Genomic DNA, 27374 nt, shown 5'->3' on the forward strand with positions numbered 1-27374 from the left:
TGAAATTTAACTAACTTTACAAAAGCCCAAGGCCCCCTCCAAGGTCCTGGTATAAATAATGCTGTCTTCTAAATTGTCTGTGAGATCCAGAAATAAAAGATGAAATGCTGATATCTTGTCTCATTCATCTTTTGATATCAAATCAAACGTTTTCAGCGTAGATCAGAAATACAGGAATTAACAGTTCCAATTTTGGAAGGTAATCTATATGTAATGTTAACATTCAAATACTGTTTTCTTGGTTAATTTATTCCTTAAATAATCCATTAAGGAATTATTTATTCCTTAAATAATCCATTAGTGGATTATTGAAGCATATATGTTTTCTTGCATTTCTTATTTCTCTGCTAAACACCAACTTCTCTCATCTAACTGTTGCTGTCTCTCCGAACGAGAATGAACTCAGTATTTCATCTCTTCATCTTGCCTCCGTTTAAATCCTCTGAACTCTCTCCTCCCCTACCCTCCCCCTCACATTCCTGACCCAGTAAAGGTATGGTTGCCTTTGCTGTGTTTGACTGACATGTTTTTATAGCTAACTTGGCCATAGTGATTAAAATGTTTTTATATGTAGAGAATACTGCTGTATACTGTATTCTTAATGACGAAACACATTTTCAAAACAATGCGTGTGTGGGTTGTGCGCGAGTACAAAGGCAAACTGCGAGCAACACTGTTGCAGTGACGTGCTCGAGGATGCCGCCCACGGCAAAATAAAGATGCCTAAAATGGGCAAACGACAAGAATTGCCTCCAAAAGCTTCAAACACGCCACTAGTTACCCAACTGTGCGTACTTGTTTGTAACGCTCAAAAGTTGTTCTACCTTTTCCGGAGGCCGTGGTATGGCGGGTGGGTGACTATTCAAGGTCGAGTTCATGCACTTATTCTGGCGTCTTCCCTACTGAAACAACCGATATGACAGGGTAGTGTTTCGTTGTGTCTTTATTGAAGTTGAACAACCTCGCTCTAATTCACCTCTCCATCTCCAAATAACAAACAAATACTTAAGCAGGATAAAAATAAATATATACTCACAACCCAATATTGCAGCATGTCAGAAAAATAATAAATACAAAATTATTCATCCAATCCCAAAATTAATATACAAAAATTAAAATATCAATTGGCAACAAATCACATGTTGCACTTGCATTGGGAGGACCGGTGGGAACAATGTCCACTGAGTCTGCACGGAGGGAAGAAAAAAGGAAGGAGAAGAAGAATGAGACGAAGAAAGAGCGCTGGCGTTTGACCGCATTAAATTTGAAACCTGAATGCCACATCCGCTTAATTTGCGCACATCGGAGAGGGGGAGCTTTTGCTTGGTAGAAGACGACGACAATTTCGACATCGCAATCAAGTGGCCGACAGTCCCCTCCGTGCAGACCGAACGTGTGCAGTGCACAGCGGTCGTTCCCGCCGGGGCTCCCAATGGAAGTAAGTACGCGCAGTTTAGTAACTACTAGTGGTGCGTTTGAAGCGTGTCCACAGCGGGTTTGAGTAGTAAATTAGGCAGCTAATGAGCTTTAAATAAAGCTCTGCCATCATCCTGCAGTACTGCAATGCAGTATTGTTCAACTGCCTCACACGTCACTGCAAAATCTGGACTGAGACACCTGATTAAAATCTGTTTGAAGATTGTGGGCCAACCTCTGGACAAACTGTTTGAAGACACTTATCATAAAAAAAACATGGATTGGCTAAGAATGTCATCTCCAACCCCAGCCATGCTCGAGTCTGAACAACAAATATGTGTTGCTATTACCTCATGGCGCTGGTTCTGTGTGCAACAATATAACAGGGTGAGGCTCAAACAGTCCTTTGTACATCAGTCAGTCCTAAAACTAAATGAAAAGCTTTATAAAAATCACACAGAATCAATGAGGCCTTAATTAAAGTTGAGAGTCTTTGTTAAATGTTAATGTTTGTGTATTTTGTCTCTGTTATCCAATGAATTGCTTGTGTATGATGGTGCTGCTGTTTGAATACAAAGGCAAATTTAACAAATGTATTTAATCTATTTATCTACAATATGTTTCTTTCTAATCGGAAAAAATATAATAGAAATGAATGATCATTGCATGAGGTGATGGACATTTTTCAGTCAAACGTACGCTACTGGGAAGGAAAAATTAACCACTTATACCCAATTCAAGCAACTTTCACACAAACTGGTAAACTCTGCATCTGTTGAACTCACAGTTTATTGACCCCAAATGAAACGAGGTGTGGAAGTTTGCCGTGATTTGAGTCTCGCCATCAGCGGCTAGGACATTGGCTGAAAAAAAGGATGGCAGGAAATAAGTTGAAAACTAAAAAGGGGAAAAAAGAGCAAAATGTGGTCTCTAGGCACATGTGGGAGTTGAGGTGCATCTTGCAACTGTGGTCTGCAGCAACATTTGGAGGCGCGCTCTCAGCTACTTTGTTCATAGCAACAGAGCTAACCCAATGTAAACGACGCCATCTTATGCTGCGAGAGTGTACATTATTTAAACATCACGCCTGGGAGCCCTTCAAAGCCACTGACTTAGCGGCTTGTGCTCCTAAGCCAGTGACGCAATAACAGCGCGACCTCCAAGCCCAAGTAGATGGGGTTGGGACATCAGAGTCTCCGCCACCGTTACACAAGTAACGATCCCACACATCAAAATAAGATTGTAAAAACTATGGTGTTATATGGCACGATGGACATTTTGAAATAATACTACATATGTTGTAAAAAAACACACAGCACTACACTTGTCACGTTCCAGTGACGACTGGAACAGGGTGGATCCCACAAACGTAGACAGAGAGAAGTCAAAAATGGATTTAACAAAAAAGTATTTACACTTAGTATAACTACCGAAAAAGTACAACAGAAGTTGCTGGGGAAAAACTGCCAGAAAAAATGAAAAACAAAAGACGCTCACTAAAATGCGAGGAAATGCAAAATCACTTGTTAATAAACGAGGAACAAAGAAAAAAGCCAATTAGCAATGAACAAAAACCCGTTAACATAAATGAACCAAGGAAGCTATACATGAAAAAACACGCAAATCAAACTTACCAAAATACAAAGGCTAGGAGGTCTAGAAAATCATACCTCTTAGAAGCAATGAGTGCAAGCAAGGAAGAATAATCTGGTGGCAGTCCTTTTAAAGTCAATGTAGGACACGCATCCCAATTCCTCAGCCAATGGAGACAGAGCCAAAACATGACAACACTGGCAACAGAGCCACAGGTACCTCTCACGCATCTGCCTCGCCTCCGATTGTGATCATGCATCTTAGACTAACACATTAATTTTATTGTTAGTTAGAAATGCCATCAGAGGGTAGAAGGTGTAAAATAATGTTCATATAGCCTAAAATCAATCAAAAATTAATTTGAGTAATTTCTCAAAGACCGTTAACATTCCCGTTAAGGGTGGAGTTTATCGATACTGAAGTTTTTAAATATTCAGCCTCAGTGCCAGTTTAGTACCGGGGCTCGCTACCCATCTCTAAATCTATCAGTTTGCAAAGGGTTAACAAGTCATTCATACAGTTCTAGGACTCAAGCGAACACAGTGAGAGCCATTATCCACAAATTGAGAAATGATGGAACAGTCGTGAACCTTCCTAGGAGTGGCCAGCCTACAGAAATTACCCCAAGAGCACAGTAACGATCGTCCAGGAGGAACAGACTAGGATGTCAAAAGAACTGGCCTCCCTCGCCTCAATTAAGCCCATATCTCACTGAGCAGCAAATGTTTACAAATGTGCACCTAGCTCATGTTGTTTTTTCGTCAGGGTTCGTTCAAGGTCGCAAACGGTTGCAAAGTCGTTCGCCAACAATTTTAATGGTCTCAAATAGGGCTAAGTGATTTTATCGTTTTGGGACCGAAATCGCGATCTCAGACAATGCAATTTCAAGATGGTCAAATCTGCGTTTTTTTCCAAAGGGCTGTTATAGCCCACACTCACCAATCAGTGGCATGCTACTGTGGACGGGTCACACTAACCACCTCCAAAGTGGTTAAAAACAAAAAGCAAGCGTTGCATCCACGTCACGCTCCTGAAAGTCATTTGTTTCGCAGCTACTTGGCAGTGCTAGCCGCTAAGCTACCTTGCTGGCTCCGCGGCAGCGCAGACTCTATTTATATCCTATGTCAGTCCACGCGCAGCAGCAGCAAGGAGCTGTGTGATGCTGATACATTCCTCCTGACAAATAAACTACCCTACTTTTTTTTTTAATTGGATATTAAACAAATACATAATATACATAATGTACATAACATACAGACATAGTTAAAGACAAGTTTCAACTAGAACAGTGGCAATACACTATTCAAATTAAAACCTGTTCAGAAAGCTTAGCTGGCTTAAAATGCCTTTTCTTTTAGAGTTTTATCCATCCATCCATTATCTGTACCGCTTCTCCTCACAAGGGTCGCGGGGCGTGCTGGAGCCTATCCCAGCTGTCTTTGGGCAGTAGGCGGGGGACACCCTGAACTGGTTGCCAGCCAATCGCAGGGCACACAGAGACAAACATCCGCACTCACAATCACACCTAGGGGCAATTTAGAGTATCCAATCAACTTACCATGCATGTTTTTGGAATGTGGGAGGAAACCGGAGTGCCCGGAGAAAACCCACGCAGGCACGGGGAGAACATGCAAACTCCACACAGGGAGGCCGGAGCCGGGATCGAACCCACGACCTCTGAACTGTGAGGCGGACGTGCTAACCAGTCGACCACCGTGCCGCCCCTTAGAGTTTTATATACATTTTAAATATGTTTTATATGTTCAACATGAGAGGTCCATGGCACTGGGGAGACCTCGGGGCGAGTATCCCCAGTCTAGCTAATGTCCCTGACCAAGATGGCCGCCGCACTGGGGAGACCTCAGGGTGAGTATCCCCAGTCTAGCTTATGTCTATGCCCAAGATGGCCGCCGCACTGTGGAGACCTCGGGGTGAGTTTCCCCAGTCTAGCTAATGTCCCTACCCAAGATGGCCGCCGCACTGGGGAGACCTCGGGGTGAGTATCCCCAGTCTAGCTAATGTCCCTACCCAAGATGGCCGCCGCACTGGGGAGACCTCGGGGTGAGTATCCCCAGTCTAGCTAATGTCCCTACCCAAGATGGCCGCCGCACTGGGGAGACCTCGGGGTGAGTATCCCCAGTCTAGCTAATGTCCCTGTCCAAGATGGCCACTGCACTGGGTAGACCGAGGGGCAATAACACTGGTCCACTGGAAATGAATAGCTGAATTTTTGTGTTTTTTTTAAGTGTGAATGAGTTGAATGTGTGAGAAGTAGGAATTTGGGGGGTCTTGAAAAGCTGACTGTGAGATGAATGAGTTGAATGACTTGAATTTGGGGAAATTGGAATGGTGTAAATTTGAAAAGTTAAATCTGCCAATGGAAATGAATAGTGAATAGTTGCATTTTGTTTTGTTTTTTTTAAGTGTGAATGAGTTGAATGTGTGGGAAGTAGGAATTTTGGGGCTGTTGAAAAGCTAAATGTGAGTTGAATGAGTTGAATATGTGGAAATTGGGAAGGTGTAAATGTGCAAAGTTGAATGTTCCAATGCAAATGAATGGTGAATAGTGGCATTTTTGTGGGTTTTAAGGGGCAATAACACTGGTCCACTGGAAATGAATAGCTGAATTTTTGTGGGTTTTTTAAGTGTGAATGAGTTGACCCCCGGAAGCCGTGAATTTTTGGAATACATTGAAGTTGGAATGGCGAGAATCGGTTGTAAAGTGTAAAAATGGAAGAACGCCAAAAAAGTGCGAGGAATAAAATAGAAGAAGAATAAAGGTGAATCGCCTTCGCCTTCACATAATTAAATAAAATATTTAAATAATAAATAAATGTGAACAAAATAATGCACATTTGCACATTCCTAGTTTTTAATTAAAGTACTTAAGCAAATTTGAAAATAATCATCTAAATGTAAGAAAACTTTTTACAGATGAAGACCAGTATAAAAACATCACAATTTAAATATTCTCTTTTCAGTGGAAAAATAACATCATGCAAAATCCAAATAATTGTATATCATATTTTAGACACAAATTCCTTCAGTTTTGCTACCTACTTATCCACATAAGATCTTTTTTTGTTTGTTTAAGATGGCTTAATCAAGCTTTAAGACGCCTGAAAAGACATGCATATTTAACACATACTGTAAATTTTGCGTCAACTACTATTATCCTTTTTACCTGTGTGTGTGTTGTCAGATTCCACTTACCGGAGGACTAAACCGGTTCTAGTCCTCGCCAGCTCTCCATTTCAAGGGTTCGAACTCTTCCTGTCCCCCACCCGCAGTAACATGGCCTCATGGGGGGACGGAAGCTCTCTTGAGCCGGTGTCGAGGTGGACACGTCTAGGTTACTAACTGCCGTTTTATTACATCAACCAGTCTTCCTTCGTCCACTCGCTATTAATGAGTGACCACTTTTAGAATTAAGGCGAATGATCCGACTACTCACGTTTTTTAGGCAGCTCACCTCTAAGTATCGTTTGCACTTGTTACAAAAATTTAGCTATCCTTGTTAGGATCGCTCATGTTTGTTTATATTGAGCCGGAGTAGCTATTTAAATTAAAATATGGCATAGACTGTTGTTATCGGTGTAGTTATTCCTTCCTTGAAAAGGTAAAATTGTTGAAATAAAAGAAAATAATAAGGTGGCAAAGATCATTTTATAACTTTGAAGAGATTTTTGATGAAGGAATAATAAATCATACAATAATCAGTTGAACACGCCAGATGCGTACTACAATCAATAATCATGAACAATTGTGAAATAGGGCGGCACGGTGGTCGACTGGTTAGCTAGTCCCCCTCGCAGTTCAGGGGTTGTGAGTTCGATCCCGGCCCCAGCCTCCCTGTGTGGGGTTTGCATGTGCCTCCCCGTGCCTGCGTGGGTTTCCTCCGGATACTCCGGTTTCCTCCCACATTCCAAAAACATGCATGGTAAGTTGATTGGACACTCTAAATTGCCCCTAGGGGTGAATGTGAGTGTGATTGTTTGTCTGTGTGCCCTGCAATTGGCTGGCCAGTTCAGGGTTTCCCCAGCCTACTGCCCGAAGACAGCTGGGATAGGCTCCAGCACGCCCGCGACCCTTGTGAGGATGAGCGGTATGGATAATGAATGAATGAATTGTGAAATAATATGGTTGCAATATACAAATAATAATTGGGAATGATTAATACAATAGTGATAAACTATAGTAATCGAAATGGAAAGGGACATCCTTTTTTCATAATATGATGAAATTGATTGCACTGATTGGTCTAATGAGCAAAAAACATTTTTCTTTCCAAATCTGAACTCCCAATCATTGAGATAATTCAACAAAATCCAGTTGTTAATAATTATGGAAAGGATAAACCTTAATAATAAAAGGGCATGGATTCAAGAAAATGATTAAAATGAATAAATTGGATTAAATGCAATTAAAAATATGAATGTGATAAAAACGAAAAATGAAGCATTAGTCTGTTTTGGGAGTGATCAGTTCTTAATTAACATGATGCCTAATTCATCGACAGGGTATTTTGGAATTCAGAAAAGTAAGCTGTCTGTCGGTCTCTCTTAAGCGCAATAGAGTGTTTTTCCTATTCTTACCTCATCGCCGCTGTGATTCTGTTAAGTCCAAAAGAAGATAAATAAGTCCTTTTGTCGCAGCATCTGACACTAGAGAATCAAAATAAGAAATCTATCTTTATAACAGATAGACCGATATGCTTTTCTCAGGGCAGATACCGATACCGATTATTAGTGGTCAAGGAGGACGATAACCGATATTTGGAGCCGATATTCATTTTCAGTAAAAAGGAAAATATGGGCATCAAAATCTAAAGAAAAATGCACTCTTAACTTTGTTGCAACATCTTTAAGCATGTTTATTGAACAATGTTTCAGGTTTGCCTAGTGTTGATTTTTGTTTAAATTATTATTTCAAGAATTTTTTGACAATATACTGTACATCTGTTATAAAGTTCTAACAAAAAGTTCAGGGAGCACCCGGGGTTGACAGCATGTCTTAAAAAGTATTCATGAAAAATTAAACAATAGCTCCATGTAGTTTTCTACAGTAAATGAAAATTCCAAATGACAGAAATGTTAAACTTTCACGTATTTTTGTTTTGATTTTTACAATTATAAATGGATTTATCGGCCAGCAGAGTTTTAAAAAAGCCCCATGCCGATATTCGTCAAAAAGCCAAATATCGGTGTCAATAATCGGCCCGGCCGATAATCGGTCTATCCCTAACCTTTATCCGCGCAGCTTGTCTCTATGCACCCCCTCTTAGATGACAGCAAGTACACCAACAAACATGCAGAGCAACTAGTACATAATACATCAATATAAAATGATATTAAATATCATCATAGGGCTTTCTTTTAAGTCACATCAACCAATATTTGAAGCATGTTTAAAGAATGTTGCATTGAACCTGTCCCTCTGCATGAATTGTGGTCCTGTGCTAAAGCACTGCCAACCTCTGGTGTCTAAATTTGGAGCCGAGAATTTAGAATTAAGGTCAATTTCGCCAGTTCAAGCCAATGTTGCTCCTAGGAATGTAGTCCATTAAATATATTTACCAAATGATCCATAAGTTCACATGACAATGGCGCTTTTGGTACAGCTTTTATACTCCACGTAACACAACAGTGTGACATGTTAAAATTAGATTGTGGTCATTATATTTAAGGACTCAGGAACAGACACAATACAGGCATTGTCCATATCACTGCACTGGCAAAAGGTAAGGTAACAGTTTGTACCTGGATAGACTTTTTGCAAACTCTCAAACAGCGTCTTTTGACGGGAAGTGGATGGGACAGGAGACTGGTCTTTCTTTGCTGCAACCTATCTTTCTTCAAGCTCACTCTGGCTCTCAGGAAGTGCTCTTTTAAGATGTTTGTATAAATTACTTATGTTGCCGCATTATGCAACATCTTCATCACACAATTGGCACCTTGCACTAACTATCGACGGGTGAAAAATAACATCACACCACACTTCGCTTCCCCTTTGCCATGCCTTACACGTCTCTTTCCTGCAGATGAAACTGCGCGTTTGACTCTCACGTCAAGACTCGTTTCGTTTCCTGGTCGTGTGACACAGAGCAGTCTAATCTTACAAATGATACGGGGGTTTCTGTGCAATTGCGTTGCGAAGTAAACTACCCAAAACAGCTGAAAATGATGCGTGAGCTCCCATTTAAAACCAAAAAGTTGGTATCGGTACTTGTTTAAGCAAATCGATGCCAAATGAGTAGCATGTGAATATCGATATATCAATACCAAAGGATTGATGCGGCCATCCCTAGTTTATCGCCTTCTGCCTACAGCCGGGGTACCTTTCCGCCGTCCGTTTACCCGCCATTTTGTCCAGCCAGACCAAATAGTAATTGCCTATTGGTCGGTCCGTCTATCAATTTAAACACGCTTCCGTCAGCGCTTCTGTCGACCTTGACTTCAGGAAAGTAATAAAAAATATATCCTTCATATGTGGACGGTTGTAGTGTCTGGAGTTTATTCTGCAAGTTCCATCGCAGCAGTGTTCACTGTTTCTTTCTGAGATAACTGAGCAGAATACAAGCAGCACTAACAGGAGTCGTCTGCGAGCGCGCATCTACATTTACGGTCTATGGTGTGTTGTCACACGGCACGCAATTAGGACCTATTCGCTGACCAAAAACATGCCTGATGTAAAATACACGAATCAAGCAGCAAATTTACCTACATCAAACGAAACAATAATCATCAATGTCAGGTTATAGACGATTACATACAGTAGATGGGCAAAAATCCAGTTCTGCTCATGCTTAATCCGTCTTTTTTTAAATTTCCCATTTATCGTTTATCGCAAAATGGGCTTCCGTCATAGGCGAATAGACAGACCAGTCCGTCGGCTAGGCAAAATGCCCAGCTCTGCTCGTTTGCATGTTTTGAGAAACTCCCGTGTGACCAGTTAGGGGCGCTAGGAATACCGTGTACCCGTCCACCCCGACGAATGACACACGTCAATAGGATACAGAGGATCAGCATTTTTTAAAATTATTTTAGCTCAGTGTAAAGATGTTGTAATAAAACCCGTCTTTTAGAAAGGGGGCGCTGTTGGGGACCGTGGGAGTCTCTTGACCGGGCTCTTGGATGCCCCCTTCCTTCACACTCCCCCACTCAATGAGTACTGCTTCACTTTAGGGTTCTGACAGTCCAGCTGACAACCATGCCCAGCACCACCTTGTGTTCACAGCCTGGGGTTAGGGTTTCACAGCAAACGTGGGCATTAGAACGTGTCACACCACAACATGCACTTAAGAAAATGGGTTCAAGTGAGGAGCAATTAGAAATCTGAATCCACACAAAGACAGGCAATTACTTCAAGTGATGGTGGATGGGCAGTAATTCAAATGGGGGTTGAACAAGCAGGTTTCCAAGAACTCAGTTACTGAACTGGGCAAGACGCTTTAAAAAAAGATTTTTTTAAATCCCCTTTAAAATTCTATCAAGTCTGATACGATCATGTAGAAGAGGAGGAAGGAGTCCATTAACCAGTCCAGCTAGGGGGTTTCGACCCTTCAATCTTCACTCTTTGTCTACTTAGCTCATAAAGCATTTGGTTCTCGGTCCAAAATCAAGCTCTTCCGTTTGCAGCACAGCCCAGCAGTTGCTCCAGAGCTCTCCCACGACGTGTCACACCTGTGCTGAAAAAACCTCCTGTCAGACTGAGAGAGAGGGGTTTAAAACGGGGGTCTTCAATCCTGTTCCTCGAGGGCCATTGTCCTGCCTGTTTACCATCTCTCCCTTCTGCATCACACCTGATTCAAATGATCGGATAATCAACAAGGTTTGCAGAAGCTGGATAGCAATCCTAATCATTTGAATCAGGGTGTTGCAGCAGAGAGAGATGGAAAACAGGCAGGATAGCGGCCCTCGAGGAATACGATTGAAGACCCCTGGTTTAAAAGCACAACTCCTATCCTCCAATCACAGCCCTCAGCCCAGGCTGCACACCTGTATTTGGTTGGGGTTAATCATTGCCAGTGAATCTGTCAATTATGGCCTCAGGCTGGGACTCTAGGAGTGCATATGAACCAGTTAACCAGTTGAGGATTCAATCTGGTGTCAGGGTTAGGACAGAGTCACCTGGTAACACCCATTCATTGTTTACCTTATTAGCCCAGGAAATGTTCTAAGCAAGTTGATACGAGTGCTTCATAAATTTTGGAAACAACGATGTGTACTTTTCTGCCTGACCTGAACAATCTGTGTTTGAGAAGTTCATCCCTGGTTGAGGTTAGAATGGAGGGAACTCAAATGCCGCTGAAGATTTGAAGCCTTAAAAGCTTCTAATGATGCCCAGGCAGAATGGCTTGCCATTACCTATTTGGTAGGCCAACACTACTAAACTTTTTTTTCCCTCCAAGTCATTTGTGTCAAAGTGAATGTAGTCACTTGGTACCTTGATCGACGAATGTAATCCGTTACATCACGGCATTCAAACGAGCCCTCACCCACACACACACACACACACACACACACACACACTGTATTGCTCACTTTATGTAAAACAAAGGTCAACAGCTTAGTTTGGCGGCAGGCCAAGGTTCTCCTAACAATCTTATCACGGGCCGAAAATTATATTTTCATCAGACAAACCTGCTGTAACAATATCAAAAGCTGTGAGGCACTGTGAGCAGTGAGGCATATCACGGTATTGATGTCACGGTATAATATGTATTGCAATATTGCGTGAAAGCTCACAGCACCGCAGTAAGCCTCACTGTATTGCTGGAAAGTTCACAGTACACGATCTGCTCACCAATTTGACAGTATAATGTTTCTTATGATGCTGCCTAATGACAATGATTTGTTTGCTTATCAAGTCAGAAACACAGGAACACTCTGAATAAAGGCAACACAGGTAGTAAAAGCCAAGTAACAATAAATAAAATGATCACCTTGTTAGTTTCTTTTTCAAAGGTTAAGCTAAGGTAAGGCTAAGGTAAATGCTAACCACTCAAACTCTGCTGCCGAGCCGCTCTATCTCCGACGCCACACCCATAAGACACAAAACGGGTGATCTGGAGCGACAACTAGCGGGAACTCGCTATAGGGATTGTTGCATTTTATCAATCACAGAAACTTGGCTACACACTCTGATTCCCCACGCTTCAGTGCAACTGTATTTGAGGCTAACGCTAAGCGCAGCACAAAGTGAATTTTCAGCGGGAGATTATGATCAATAATGTGCAGACTACAAGTAACGACAACTTTATTGCACGCTTGCGACCCTAGCGGGGATAAGTGGTTCAGTAAATGGATGGAAAACGCTATCACATTGCACTGTTTTGTTACCCTTTATAATAGTCATCAACCCTTCTGCCTCAGTTTAATAAAAAAAAAAAAAAAAAAATGGACAACACTTTGAAGTGTGATAACTAAGTCATCACTCTTAGTCAGCACTAAGTCACGTATACTTTTATTTTGAAGGCAGGGAAGTGTGAAAAATAAGTAACTTGTTGCTTGCAGACTTGTCTGTTCGACCCAAATAATTATACAATACGACAACACCAACCCCATGGCTCGCAATGGAAGTAAGTACACGCAGCTGGGTTGTTGTGTCTTTCAAAACTTAATAACTTGGAGAAGTCTCGGAGCTCAGCTTCTTTTTATTGCGTGAACGGCATTCATTCACGAGTTGAATTACTGCGGAAATCACAGGGCGAATAACTACGGCTGGAAAAGTAGGTCCATACACTACATGGATAAGTACGTGAGTATTAAAGTGGCGCGTTTGAAGCGTATCCGCAGCGGGTTTGAATAGTGAGTTGCCCACCTAATTGCGGGGTCATCGCACATTTTTTTGGGGGCGTAGGTCGGAACGGGCCGGAGGCCGACAATGTTTATGAATATGGCCGGGGGGTCACGGCCAGAAGGGTACCCAGGTCAAGGGTGGAGGGTTGCGGCCAAAGGATCAAGTGCCCAGCTCTGGTAATAGCTTTTAATGTTTTTGATAGTATGATGGCATTTCGTTCGTGTTATATGTGTAAATGTTACTGTACATTATGACAATTGCACTGGAAGCTTGATTTTAAAAAAATCACGAATGAAATCCATCCATCCATCAATTATCTATATCGCTTATCCTCACAAGGGTCGCAGGCGTGCTGCAGCCTATCCCCGCTGTCATCAGGTAGGCGGGGTACACCCCGAACTGGTTGCCAGCCAATCGCAGGGCACAGAGAGAGAAACAAACACACACACTCACAATCACACCTAGGGGCAATTTAGAGTTTTGGGATGTGGGAGGAAACCGGAGCACCCGGAGAAAACCCAGGCAGGCACGGGGAGAACAAACTCCACACAGGAAGGCCGGGGCCAGAATCAAACCCACAACCTCCGATTTGTGAGCCAGACATGCTAACCAGTCGACCACCACGCCGCCCACAAATTAAATGGAAATCGCATTGTCAGTCAGAAAAAGTGCAATACGATTTTTTCCTAACTGACAAAATTAGATTACTAACACAACGACTTCACCTATCAAAACCGTCGACTGTAACTATCAATAGTGGAGCCGCCCTGTCTTTACCGGTATACATCTAATTATTTATATCCTCGTCCTTTTAAAGCAGTTCCTTCCCTACGGCCGCCTCCAAAAACCTCCATGCATGACGTTGTGGGAGAGATGCTAATGGCAGAGGTTTATTTAAAGCTCATTACCTGCCTAATTTACTATTCAAATCCTCTTACCTTATGGCCAGCCATTTCTGGATTAACGGTTTGACGAACCGCTTGCCACCACACATTGTATGTGTGTAAGGAGACGAAGTGAGCGAGTCGATAGTTGTAACTGCTTTATTTAACAGCGGTCATGGTTTATATGTCAACGCAGCAGACGAGAGATGTCATTCAATCTGAACTGATGGACGGAGATGCCAGGTCCAAGGGAGCGGTTCCATTGGTCAGCGTTGCTGATTGGCTCGCTGGTTTCCCCTTCGCTTTTGGAGCACCAACTGGGATATAATCAGTCCGTGTTTGGAGAAAGAAATCGCGCAGGAGCAGCTTCGGTGCTGCTATGTGCGAATGTTTAATTGAATTTGGCGGCGCGTTTCAATTGAAGTCAATGTAGTTAGTGCGAGTGGGTGCGGTTGCGTGCGGGGCAGTGCGGATGATGTGTTTGGAGCAGTGGGACGTGGCGCGAAGCACAGGAAATCCGCCCATTCGGCACGGCTAAAATAAATGAATCTTTTTCCCTCTAGTAAATAACTGCACTGTTTCAATTTAGTTTCAATGATCTTTTTTTTTTTATACAAATTAGAAAAATAAATGTTTCATTTAGGTACTCACTTATTTCTGTGGTGTGGAGCTCCAACCCATAAATTGAAGTGAAGGTTTTCTTAGATGAGACCTCCACCGCACCACCTTGATTTCTCTTCCATCATGTAATAAAAATGTCCAATAAGTATTGGAACCTGAAACGTAGATTCAGACTGCAATAGTTCAGGTTATTTTTCTTTGGATGAACGCTAGCACGTCCGCTTTACAGTTCAGAGGTCGTGGGTTCGATCCCGGCTCCAGCCTCCCTGTGTGGAGTTTGCATGTTCTCCCCGTGCCTGCGTGGGTTTCCTCCGGGTACACATTCCAAAAACATGCATGGTAGGTTTATTGGACCCTCTAAATTGCCCCTAGGTGTGATTGTGAGTGTGAATGTTTGTCTCTGTGTGCCCTGCGATTGGCTGGCAACCAAGTCAGGGTGTCCCCCGCCTACTGCCCGAAGACAGCTGGGAAAGGCTCCAGCACGCCCCGCGACCATTGTGAGGAGAAGCGGTATCGATAATGGATGGATGGAAGTACAATTAGCTAAAGTACAATGTTATCTCATAATTTTCAGTAAACAATACATAATAGGGCGGGCAAGGCCAAGTGGTTAAGATCGTCTCCTGCCACCAGGGGGACCCCAGCTCAAGGTTATCCTCCTGACACATGGCGGTGGTCTCCTTGAGTAAAACACCGACACCCCAAACTGCACTTAAACTGGTGTGCTTAAACTGCTCCAATGGGTTTCACTAAGGCCGTGATTCTCAACCAGTGCGCCGTGGAAAATTATCCAATGACAATTATTTTTGGGGATAATTTGTCTATGCCAACCACACGTATAGCAACAGGCAGAACAATGAAATGGTCTGCCACTTAATGACTCAAGTTGCATAATTAACCTTTTTAGATACATTTTGTGAATCCTTTTGCTAAGTTTTGTGCCGTGAATTTTTTTCCGATGTGAAAGATTGAAGAAACATTGCACTAAGGCACTTCACCAATGTGAAATGTATGTGTGAAATGTGCTTACTTTTTTGAAGAATATCATCCCCATGTGGACCGACAACCCGCGGCTTTACACCAGTCTGATGCACGGCATCTAAAGAAGGAAAACAGATTAAAAATCTATACTTTGAGAGAGAGGCAGAGAGCAAAGAGAGAGTCATGAAGTGAGAAAGGAAGAGAGCAAGATAGAAAAAAAGGAGACAATGAGAGAGAGAAAAGAGAGAGAGAAAGTTAGATTACATCAGAAACAACTCCCTCCGCCGTTATAAGGGCTCCGTCGCTAGCCGTGATGTCCCGGATGTGGACCAGGATGGAGGGGGTTAAGAGGAGGGTTTTACCCTCCTCCTCCAACTCTGGCCGCACATCTCGGTGGGCTGTTTTATAATTGCCATATTTGGCCGGGAGAGGAGGAGCCCACCCTCCTTTCCCAGGCCAAAACAAAGGAACCTATATGTTCCTCCGACGGAAATGTCTAAGGCCAGGGCCTCATATAAAATGATTTTATAGACCGTCGTGCCATCGCAGAACGCAGCAACTGCATTTGTATATGAGGCTCCGGCCTCAACACTCCCATCCTCCCGGAGCACCCACTGGCGGTGTTTTGTGGTGGCTCTCAAAGCGCTGTCACAATGTGCCATTCTGCAGAAACACAAAAATAGATCTAATCAAACATGATTGCTATACCACATATATGTGGTTTAGCTAGTTTACACGTTGACTAATTGGTATCACCAAATGTCATGTCATGTCATGTTATGTCATCTTCCAAACCGCTTATCCTATACAGGGTCGCGGAGAGTTGCTGGAGCCTATCCCAGCCGTCAACGGGCGAAGGCAGACTACACCCCGAACTGGCCGCCAGCCAGTCGCAGGGCAGGTATCACCAAATGCCACAAAGTTTTATTTTAAATGGAAGTTTATATGTACTGTGTGTATACTGTACTGTATGTACTGTTCAACCACACACCACCACCCCTCCACACATGGCTCTTGTGAAATATTTCATTTGTAGTTTAGAAATTCATTCAAATTTGGCATTTGCCTTCCATATTCCATGTGCTAGGTGGCCACATGGCTTTCCAATAATGTCAGCTGATGACAACATATACGAACAAATATTCAAATTCAACTTTTTTTTCATATTCAACAATTTTCCAAGTGTATTTGGATAATATTGTGTTTCTAGGGCATCTGATTATTTGTTTTCAATACAGCAGTGGGCATTGTGTTCTTTTTCCATTGTGCCCTGGAGGCCTTTCGCTGATCTCTCAATGGGAGGAAGGTAGTTCAAGAATGATGACATCAGAATGTCTACATCAACTGAGTCAATGGATGCAGGCTAACATGAAAGCCATTGACAGCCTCACTGGCATGACGCCATGGTCTAATAATCCTTTCACCCAGATCCGCTCAATAAATTGTTCCCAGAATGCAGTTTAACTCTCCCTTGACACACCAGCATCATCAATAGCTTTTTCATTGACAGACTTAATCTTCAAGTTGAATTGCATTATTCTGCTGTCCATAAACACAGACAAAAGGTCATCAACAACCTTTATCCTACGAATCGATGCACGCCGTGTGGTCCTTGGATCTCCTACGTTGTCAGGTGAGGTTGAAAGGGACAGCTGACTGCTTGAAATTGAGAGCAAATCTTGCAGTAAACCATTTAGTCCACTGTCCTGTAAGAATAAAACATTGACAAAACAAAAATAGTGTTTAGTCAACATAGTGACATGTGAAATGAATATCAACTCCTATAACTGCCTGGCCCCCATCTCCCAAGAAACAACAAACTACTGTAAATAGTCAAATGAAAATTGCAGTTTAAGATTAACAATGAAGTGAGTTGTTTTAGATTCTTTAATAAGTATTTCTAAAATGATGGTCTGGGTTATGTTTAAAAGAAATTGACCATTTAAGCATTCCTGCAATTCTCAGGAAGTTTGTTTTAGATATGTGAATGAATGAATGAAGGCTCCAACACCCCATCCCCCCTTCCACAGAGCCTGGGAATGTAAACTATTACCTGCACTATATGACAAAAGACTATTATATTCATACCTGTCAAATTGTACACTTCCGGTGTAATTTGCACTTTTTCAAACATGTAAGCCGTGTGCATCGCTGATTTGCGTTCAGATGGCCGTTGCCATTCGAAAATAATGTGTAACATTATATACAGATATGTAAGGGCAAATTACTAATTTTCATAGGATTCAGTACATCTTGGGGTTGACAGGTATGATTACTTAAAAGTTGTGTAAAATCATTCCGTAGTTTGGAGAGTGTGTTCGGGGTTACTTGCAGTGGAGCCTATCTGTGCAGTTTGCACTGCCTCCCCTTGTATGGACAGTACAACTTGTAAAGGCAGGTCATTAGCAGAAGGCAACGGAAGAAGTGAAGCCTGTTCGGTCCCACCATACATCGCAGTACTCTGAAGAATGAATTTAACAATGTATTAAATGAACAAAGACTGTTATTTACAGTATACTAAAAGTCTTTCGAAATGGGCATTTTCCATCTCTTTATCATCTTGTCTTTTTTCTCCTACAGAACAAAAAAAAAAAAAACTCATTATAAATTATAGTAATCCCACACTGATTTTGATAAATGTCAATAAGGAACATCAAAAATATTTCGGAAAAAGAAAAGTACGACTATGTACTGACAACAATTAGCAAAATATTTCATTCTTTCAAATAGATTAACACCTGCATAAGTATTCTACCTTACCCCAATGATTACTACTGCATCATCTCGATCTAGTCTACCAAGGCTGTCCTCTGGATCCCGTACAACTGTATCTGCTTCTTCAAAAGTGTCACGGCAGGTGTACTCCAGCTCTGTTTGCGAGGAGCCATTTGGAACTGCTCTGGTCATGTCAAAAATTTTAAAGCAAGCCTCAGGGAAATCTTTGGAATTGTGGAGATTAGTCCAAACTGCATCCTGTTCACTTATGTCTGTGTCCTGCCCCTGGCCAATGTCTGTTTTATTATTCGCTGTTGGGGTTGAGTGAGACGGTTGAGATTTTCCTGCCCCTTCTTTTGTCCCAGTCTCAGAAATTCCTCTTTGTTTTTTGAACCTTGTGTGCAAATGCAGACTCTGCAACAAATACAATGGACGTGCTCAAAATAATTGTCAGTAGCAATTTAAAGTCATGTAATGGTAAACATTTTTGTTCTAATTACATACAATAGAGATTAGGATAAAACACGAGTAATAGCATTAGGTTGTCGTGAATTTTTACTCAGTCTTTGTGATGCATTTTATAGCAAACATGTTCATTGTTGGCACACAATATTGTTGTTTTTTGAAAGAGCAAAATGACTTCACTTGTGTTTTACTCCAATCCAACATAAAAAAAATATTGTACCAGCTGTCACAAACCTGTTCGCCTATGTCACTGTCAGATGAGTGTCCACCATCCAGTACATTACTATACAGATCATCTGCCTCAAGGTGAGATCCATTTTCAATCAACTGTGAAAGTTCTCTCCTATGGGCTGATATTTGTGCCACTAGAATCTGAATCTGAATTGCTTAACTAGAATATTTGAATTGAAAACTGAATATTTGAATTGAAATGGGGTGGGTGGGGGGCTTATTTATCTATTTATTTTTTTTCGAGAGAATGGCTTATTGCAGACACTTTTGAGTTTGGGACGTTAGGATGCTGTCTGGTGATGAGAGTTTTCCCATGGAGTCATTCACGTTTTCTCTTGAAAGGACAACAGACTAATGAAGACGCATCTGAGTTTCTTCAAGTCTTCTTCTCGGAGGATAGCTGTTTGATGAGGATGCTATTGAGTCAGGACATTCGAACATGGGATTGTAGATTGGTCCGAGAAGATGCGATGGCCAAAACTGGAGGTTGAGCTTCGCATGAGAGCAGAGTTTGTGCAACGAGCCTTTGCTGTTGATATCTGACTTTTATAGAAAATATTCATGAATGACTTATTTATTGGTAAGGGATAGTGATGGTGCCTTTATATTTTTAAGCACCTCATATACACACTTTTTGTTTTTTTTTCTACTGTTCATAGTACTAGTTTGTAGTACTTTTTTCCATGTTGTCTTTCTCTATTTCTTCTCTTAACGCCAGGGGGTTGAGACAGAATCTTAAACGTAAAGCTTGATTTTTATTTGCCAAACAACAAAAATCTGACTTTTCTTTTTTTCAGGAGACTCACTCAATTAAGAATGATGCTCAACTATGGAAAGCGCAATGGGGCAATGATATTTGGCTGTCACATGGCTCAGAAAGAGCTGCAGGTACTGCCATTTTAAGGAATTCTTATAATGGTGACATTCTACACTCTGAAGGGGATACTAATGGGCATTATTATATTATGATTATCAATACTTACAATACTGTTATCCTTTTAATTAATCTGTATGGATACAACTTGAAAACTGAAAATGACATGCTACTTGACATCGTTTACAAAGGCTATCAAAATACCCCTACTCATTGATAGTAATGGGAGATCTAAATGTTGCTCTAGAAGGTCTCCATGACCGATGGCCTCCACGAGCCAACAATTAAATGGCTATCAATTTGATACAATTTATGCACAAGTTTAATTTGGTAGATATTTGGAGGGAAAAAAATCCAGACGTGATTTCATACACTTGGAGTAATAAAACACCTACCAGTTTATCTCGCATAGATTTTTGGTTGGTGTCCAATTGTTTTGATAGCAACGCTGTTAATGTGAATATTCTCACAACTCCATTGTCAGATCACAAGGCTATCTCAATACAAATACTTTTAAATCCCAATATTCCGCGTAGAAGCTCATACTGGAAATTGAACTGTTCTATCTTAAAACATGATGTGGTAATTAAAAGGGTCCAATCTTTAATTCATTGCTTTAGGCATAAATCTTTATTAGAAATGACATTTTGCTGTAGTTGGGAGCTCCTTAAATTTGACTTATCCATTTTTTTTTCGAAAGTATGGGAGTTCTCTAAGTAAAGCTAAAAAAGAAGAAAGAATAATTTCAGAAATAACCATGTTGTCACAAAAATCACCTAATAATCTGTCAGAAAATGACTTAGAACGTCTAATGACTCTACAAAATAAATTGGATGACATTTATAAATTGAAAGCTGGTCGGGCCTTTGTTAGAAGTTGGAGAAGATGGTTAGAGGAAGGAGAGCAGAACACTGGCTATTTCTTTAGATTAGAACAATTCTGTGCTAAATATAAGACGATTCAAAACTTGAATATAAATGGAGACATTACAGATGATTCTAATAAGATTGCAAAATATTGTTCCGAATTTTATTCCAAATTATATGAATCAAAGTACAATGAAGCTCTCACATGTCAATGTTTGAAATCTCTCACAGGAACCAAAATAATAGATTTTGATTCAAAAGATGTATGTGATAAACCGATAACATTACAAGAGCATGCCCAGGCAATAGACCACCTAAAACTTAATACATTTCCTCAGATTTTTTTGAGACTTTTTCAAAACAGCTTGCACCCGTCCTCTTTGATGTTTTTTTAGAATGTATATGCAAGAATCTCTTCCTCCCACTCTAACTCAAGGCCTAATAACTTTAATTCCGAAACCAAAGAAAGATTTTCTGTTAATTGATAACTGGCGTCCAATTTGCTTATTGAATAATGACTACAAAATTTTTGCACCAGTGTTTGCTCAAAGAATAAAAACTGTTCTAGATTCAATAATTGATGAGGTTCATCTGTGTTAATGACAAACAGACACATCTCCAATAATATCAGATTAGTACTAGATTTAATTGATTATTCAGATTTATGTCCTGATAATAGTTTCATCCTCTTCTTAGATTTCTATAAGGCTTTTGACACAATAGAACATAATTTTATCTCTCATGCCTTGGAGAAATTTGGCTTTGGGAGCTATTTTCGCAGCGCTATCAAAACAATATACACTAACGGTAATTGCTCAATCAAATTGCATACAGTTCTTTGCTTAAACGAGGTGTTCGGCAAGGATGTCCATTATCTCCTTATCTTTTTTTACTTTGTACTCAACTTCTTGCAGACTCTGAAAGGGATCGCAATTGTAGATAACCACATTATCATCAGCCAACTGTGGCAGATGATACAACCTTGTTTTTAAAAGATCTTTGTCAGATACCTTTGGCTATCGAGTTAATTAACATATTCTCTTCCGCCTCTGGGCGTTGTTTAAATATAAAGAAATGTGAACTTTTTGCGCTAAAAAAATGTGACATTCCTTCCTTCTGTAATATACCTATAAAAGATACTATCTCCAAAGATGAGGGGGATCAGGTGCAGCTTAAATTTTGATTTGATTATTGACAAAACCCGTAAAAAACTCAATCAATGGTTGCAGCGTGATTTGTCTTTAAGAGGAAGGATTTTGCTGACCAAAGCCGAGGGTTTGTCTCGACTTACATAATTCGTTGCTGTCCTGTGAAAAACACTTATCTCCAATTTTGGAAACTTTTTAAATTTTCACTTTAATGCGATTTCTGTAATGCGGAAACATGGTTCAGGTCAAAATAAGAAAATGACAAAAAAAATGGAGATAAGTGTTTTTCACATGACAGCGACGATGTGCTGCCTCTCGATATGAACAAAAAGATTTTGAACGATATAGACAAAATACTTTTTCATTTTGTCTGGAAGAACAAAACCCATTATATTAAAAAATCAGTTATAATGAACTCCTATGATGGTGGCCTTAACTTTTTGGACCTTAATACCCTAAACAATACCTTTAAGATAAATTGGATAAAACAATTCTTAAAAAAATCCACTTTCAATCTGGAATTTTATTCCAAATTTTGTTTTTTCCAAACTTGGAGGCCTCAAATTCCTTTTATTCTGTAATTATAATATCTCAAAACTCCGCATTAAACTTTCTAATTTTCATAAGCAGATGCTTCTTTCTTGGTCATTAATTTATAAACATAATTTCTCACCACATAGATATTATTTATGGAACAACAAAGATATTGCATACAGACGAAAATCCTTATTTTATCCCACTTGGTTTTCACATAACATTCTTCTGGTTGGTCAGTTATTTGGTTCGAATGGTTTACTTTTGACACACCAAGAGTTTGTTTTGAAATATGGTGTAATTATTTCTGTTTCTGAATTTAATACTGTTGTAAATGCTATTTCTGCTGGTGTCACTATGTTATTTATTTGGCTGATTACAACTTGACTTTATTACCCATTGACCCATCCAAAACTGAAATCGGGAGGATTTGTTTTTATTCTAAACGTAACAATTTTAATTTACGAAAACTCTTTCAAAAAGATGTTGCCTCTGTTCCATATGTTGTTTCTTATTGGAATAATCTTGTCAATAATCTTAATTGGCAAAAAATATGGAAACTACATGCTAAATATTTGATTAACAACAAGATAAAAGAAGTAACATTCAAAATAATCCACAGATGTTATCCATGCAAGGTTTTTTTTAACTGCGATTTAAAAAAGACATTGACACTCGTTGCTCTTTCTGTGAAGAATCTCCTGAAGATGTGTTTCATTTGTTTTAGGATTGTCCATTTTCTGTTAAATTTTGGAAAGATTTTTATAATTCTATTTTCGCTATTTTAGAAGCAAGTCTTTCTCTTTGTTTTGAAAATATATTGTTTGGCTTCAATAATTACTTGTCTAAGAAAAAAAGAAATATTTTACATTATTAATCTTAATACTGTTGGCTAAATGTCATATAGTGTACAAATGTCATATACATAAATGTAAATATAATAATCAGAAACCATATTATCATATGTTTATAAATGAAGTCAAACAATATATTAAATTGATTGAACAATCCACAAATATAAAAGACAGAAGACTCTGCATAAGTGTGCTCATTATAATGTTTACACAGTGTAGTTATCTTGGTTACCTTGTTCGTCTCCCCCTGGCTGTTGTTTTTTTGTATAAGTTGTATTTCAAAATAAAGTTATATTAAAAAAATAAATAAATAAAATAAAATAAAAATGTTCGACAAGTAAGAATTTAAACCTGAGTGACACATCCGCGTAACGTTAGGATGATCAATCGATTGGAGATACAGAGATCTTCTCTTCAGCAGCTCTTAACTCTCATAACACCTTTTTATTAACCTTTGTGGTACAATCCATCGGGTCACGGAGGGATGGAAAGGCGCTTCCTTTCAAATTCAGGAAAGGACAGTGTACTTTTAACAATGTACCAAAACAAAGCGCCGTAGTCAGTAAGTCTTAATTTTCGGGTTGTTGTTGTTTTTTTGTTTTTTTTTCAAACCATAACGCCAATTGAACTCTATGCCTTAGGCATTACTGAGACCTAGGGGTAGAATCAGCACACTGCATGTATACATAGTGGGGGCTTCATTATTACAATTATAGCAATCTGCCTGGTTGTTTTTGTCTTTTTCTTTCTTTCGTTGCTATTGTTACGCTTATTACGTTAGAGTGAATTGAGTGAATAGAGTAATATGCCCACCTTGTCGCTTTTCATGCACGTAATGTCAATGTGAGGGACATCTCTTAACCGCAAGAAGTGTTCCAAGTCCTCCTCCATGATTCTTGCCGTCTCCGACTTACTGTTGTCTCTCAAACAGACCGCTCATTAGAGGCTACAGTAGCCAAAGTGACCAGGAAGTACATAATCCCGCATAAAAAAAAAAGTGCTCCCTTGCAAATAATAAAAAAATAAAAAAATAATAAATTAATTCAAAAAAACTTTACAAGGGAACGCATAACTTTGAGGGAATGCAAAATTTTGTGAGGGAACGCAATTGGTTTAGTGAGTAGTTTGGATCAAGTGAAATCCTGAGCTCTCACTTGCCTGCAGTTGGACTGAATTGCATTTCTGTTTCCAGTAGCTGTGTTTAGGATGAATGGCGATGTCGTGAATCTAATTGTGTCTAAACCAGGGGTCACTGACTCCGGTCCTCGAGGGCACCTGTCCTGCAGGTTTTCAATCTCTCCCTGCTGTAACACACCTCTTAAAATGATCAGGATCGTTATCAGGCTTCTCAATAGCTTGCTGATGAGCTGATCATTTGAATCAGGTGTGTTATAGCAGGGAGAGATTGAAAACCTGCAGGACAGGTGCCCCTGACGACCGGAGTTGGTGACCCCTGGTCTAAACAGTATAATATAACAAATGTTTTGTCTTTGTAATAAATGGGAAAAGGGGGAAGTGACATGCCGTAAAGCAGTCAGCACATTTGTAGTTTTTTTTTTTGTGTGTGGCAGAGTTTGTGGTTTCCTCCTCAATGTTCCCTAGTGCCAGTAAAAGTGATACAGATCCCTCAGGCCATGACAAAGGTACCACTGAACCAGCTGTAAGTTGATGTTTCATCAGAAGAGTGATGAAAATATTTTATTAAGGTCAAATACACGGTGTTGCTTTAAAGCAACACTGACAGCCTCACCCAGATAGTAAAATACATTTGGCCGAGTGATGGGCCACACAACCCACATGCACTTGGCCCACATACCTCAATGAATGATGGTCCTTTAGTGGTCCACATCTGGTATCCACAATGTGGGCCACATGAGGCCAAAATCTCAGCCAAATTGGTTCCCGATATCAGTCTTAACTAAGCCACTTAATTCCTGAGACATATTTGACCCACATTTTCTAAAAGACCCACATTTTCTAAAAGCCTCAACATCTACAGATCTTTATTTTCAGAACCACCGCACATAAACTGCACATTTTCTTCAACAATGAACACGAGTCCAAACTGGGATGCTGAAAATAAAGATGCTCTTGAACAGAATTTATCCATTCATCAAATTGTTGTGCTCTCCATGCCCCCTCTCATCCTCTCCTTCCTGCCACCATCCCCATCAGGAGCCAGATGTAGCCATCTTTGGATTTGGCATTTCCTGGTCTTTGGCCCCAAATGTGTGGCCCAGCATGCAAACATGGTTTTAAATTAACTTTTTGGATCATAAGGTAATTTGACTCCTAAAAAGAATCATTCAACTAAAACTGATATTGTGGCGTCAGATCAAATGTTTCCCAAATGTTTACAGCTTCGTACACTGAAAAAAATGGTTGAATTTAATCATTTTTTTGTTAAGTGGTTGCACACAATAAAATCGTTTGTATCAAGATACATTTTTAAAGTATATAGTCTGCTTAAAAAAAAAATCTCTTGATTCAGGTGATTTTATTTCGTGCAACCACGTGACGAAATAAAATTGAGTAAATGATGCACAGCCTTTCAGTGTACAAAGAAATATTTTGTTTTGTTTTTAAATTAATGTAAGTAAACAAGGATGAACAGTGTGTTAAGAAAACAGATATTTGTCCATGTCATTACCAATTTATAGTAAAAAATAACCCTTGAAGATTGAAGAGAAACTAGGTGTGACAAAACACAAAAGGCAAACATTATCCTAAACATAAAATAAATGCATGTACTCACCACGTCTTTGTTGGATGTCTCACCGGCGTGTGCATGGCAAAGATAGGAAATTCAGGTCCAGAAAGTAAAAACCCTGCCAGTTTGTCTTGAGCCACAGGTGCTTCTAATCAACTGAGCTTGTTTACCTGTTGGTTGAGGAGAAGCACCTGTGGCTAATATCCACGGGCGGAATTGTGGAATCTTCTTGCTTGTTCTTCTTTCTTTTTTGGTGAGTGGCAGCTGACGTTTGAGGTGCATTACCGCCACCTACTGTGCTGGAGTGTGGGTCAGAGTAGTAGTAGTATGACTATTGCACAGTACTACTAGAAAAACATCCATCCATCCATCCATTTTCTGTACCGCTTCTCCTCACAAGGGTCGCGGGGCGTGCTGGAGCCTATCCTAGCTGTCTTTGGGCAGTAGGCGGGGGACACCCTGAACTGGTTGCCAGCCAATCGCAGGGCACACAGAGACAAACATCCGCACTCACAATCACACCTAGGGGCAATTTAGAGTATCCAATCAACTTACCATGTTTTTGGAATGTGGGAGGAAACCGGAGTGCCCGGAGAAAACCCACGCAGGCACGGGGAGAACATGCAAACTCCACACAGGGAGGCCGGGGCCGGGATCGAACCCACGACCTCTGAACTGTGAGGCGGACGTGCTAACCAGTCGACCACCGTGCCGCCACTAGAAAAACAAACAAATCTAAATTCTCTTTCTCAACCCTGTTTCTCTTAAAAACTGAAACAGAGCCTTAACCTTAATCCCTTTGTAGTGTATTTTCTTCCAAGGAGCAGGGTCAGTCTGTCCGGAGCAGATGCAAGGCCAGGCTGGTTGATGACGAAGAACCTCTCCGACAATTCAGTGAGTGGAAATAAGATTTTATTAAGACCAATACAGCTGATGCCAAAAGAAGTTGCGCTCTGAGTTGCCGCGCGCGCACATGCTCATCCTGTCTCATGTCTTCCTTCTTATGGGGAGCAGGATGAATATTCAAACTTGATGATTACATATGCATTGGGCACAATGACTGGCTTATTTCTTTGTCTGTTTCCCGCCTGAAAACCTTCAAGAAGAAAAATGTCCCTCCTTGTGAGTGGCGTCGGCAAGTCTACTCCAAATTACACCCCCCTAAGATTGATTACCTTAAGAATGGTCAGTTTACGACAGGCAAGTCCCAGGAATGTTTATCCAGATGTCCACTGCCTGAGGGCATCCTGCCTCCCCCCTAGAGAGCCAGTGACCTGCTGACCACTTGGCCCACATGAGCGGCCACTTCTCACTTAAAACAGGCGTAAATTAAGTCTACCTGCACTAGTCTATATTAAAATATACCTCACCTTCTGTCCTCAGCACATTTTTAAGACTAAACACGACCACCACACTTTTTTTTTCAGGGACAAACACAATCATTCACACTCACATTTGTGGTCTATCGAGTGGGAAGTGAACCTACCCCTAAGTCTGGGGACTGCACCACCACCACAACCGGAACCACAGAAGACCACATTTTATTCATGTTTGAAAATGGAGTATGACAATATATGAAAACGATTGTACACTCGACAAATAGAAAAGCACTCAAGACTTTGTATTTATGAGAGCGTTATAATATTTTTATGGAATAAATGTATTTTTTTTATGTGTTGAT

General features: G+C 40.5%; 1 long non-coding RNA gene across 2 annotated transcripts; it reads right to left on the bottom strand.

The window, feature by feature from the left end:
* Positions 1–7999: 7999 nt before the first annotated feature.
* LOC147138022 (uncharacterized) lies at positions 8000–25855 on the bottom strand. Of its 2 annotated transcripts, none has more exons than XR_015089019.1 (5): positions 25739–25855; positions 16874–17002; positions 15346–15414; positions 14346–14470; positions 8000–10696 (listed from the first exon to the last, which is right to left on the bottom strand). It is a non-coding gene; the product is annotated as an uncharacterized LOC147138022 (long non-coding RNA). The 2 variants fall into 2 exon arrangements; XR_015089020.1 differs by having other exon boundaries at positions 14346–14488.
* Between the last annotated feature and the right edge of the window lie 1519 nt (positions 25856–27374).

This window comes from Filicampus tigris, chromosome 12 (assembly GCF_054856515.1).
Source record: "Filicampus tigris isolate MCC_2025a chromosome 12, RoL_Ftig_1.0, whole genome shotgun sequence".
In the NCBI taxonomy this organism is placed as follows: domain Eukaryota; kingdom Metazoa; phylum Chordata; class Actinopteri; order Syngnathiformes; family Syngnathidae; genus Filicampus; species Filicampus tigris.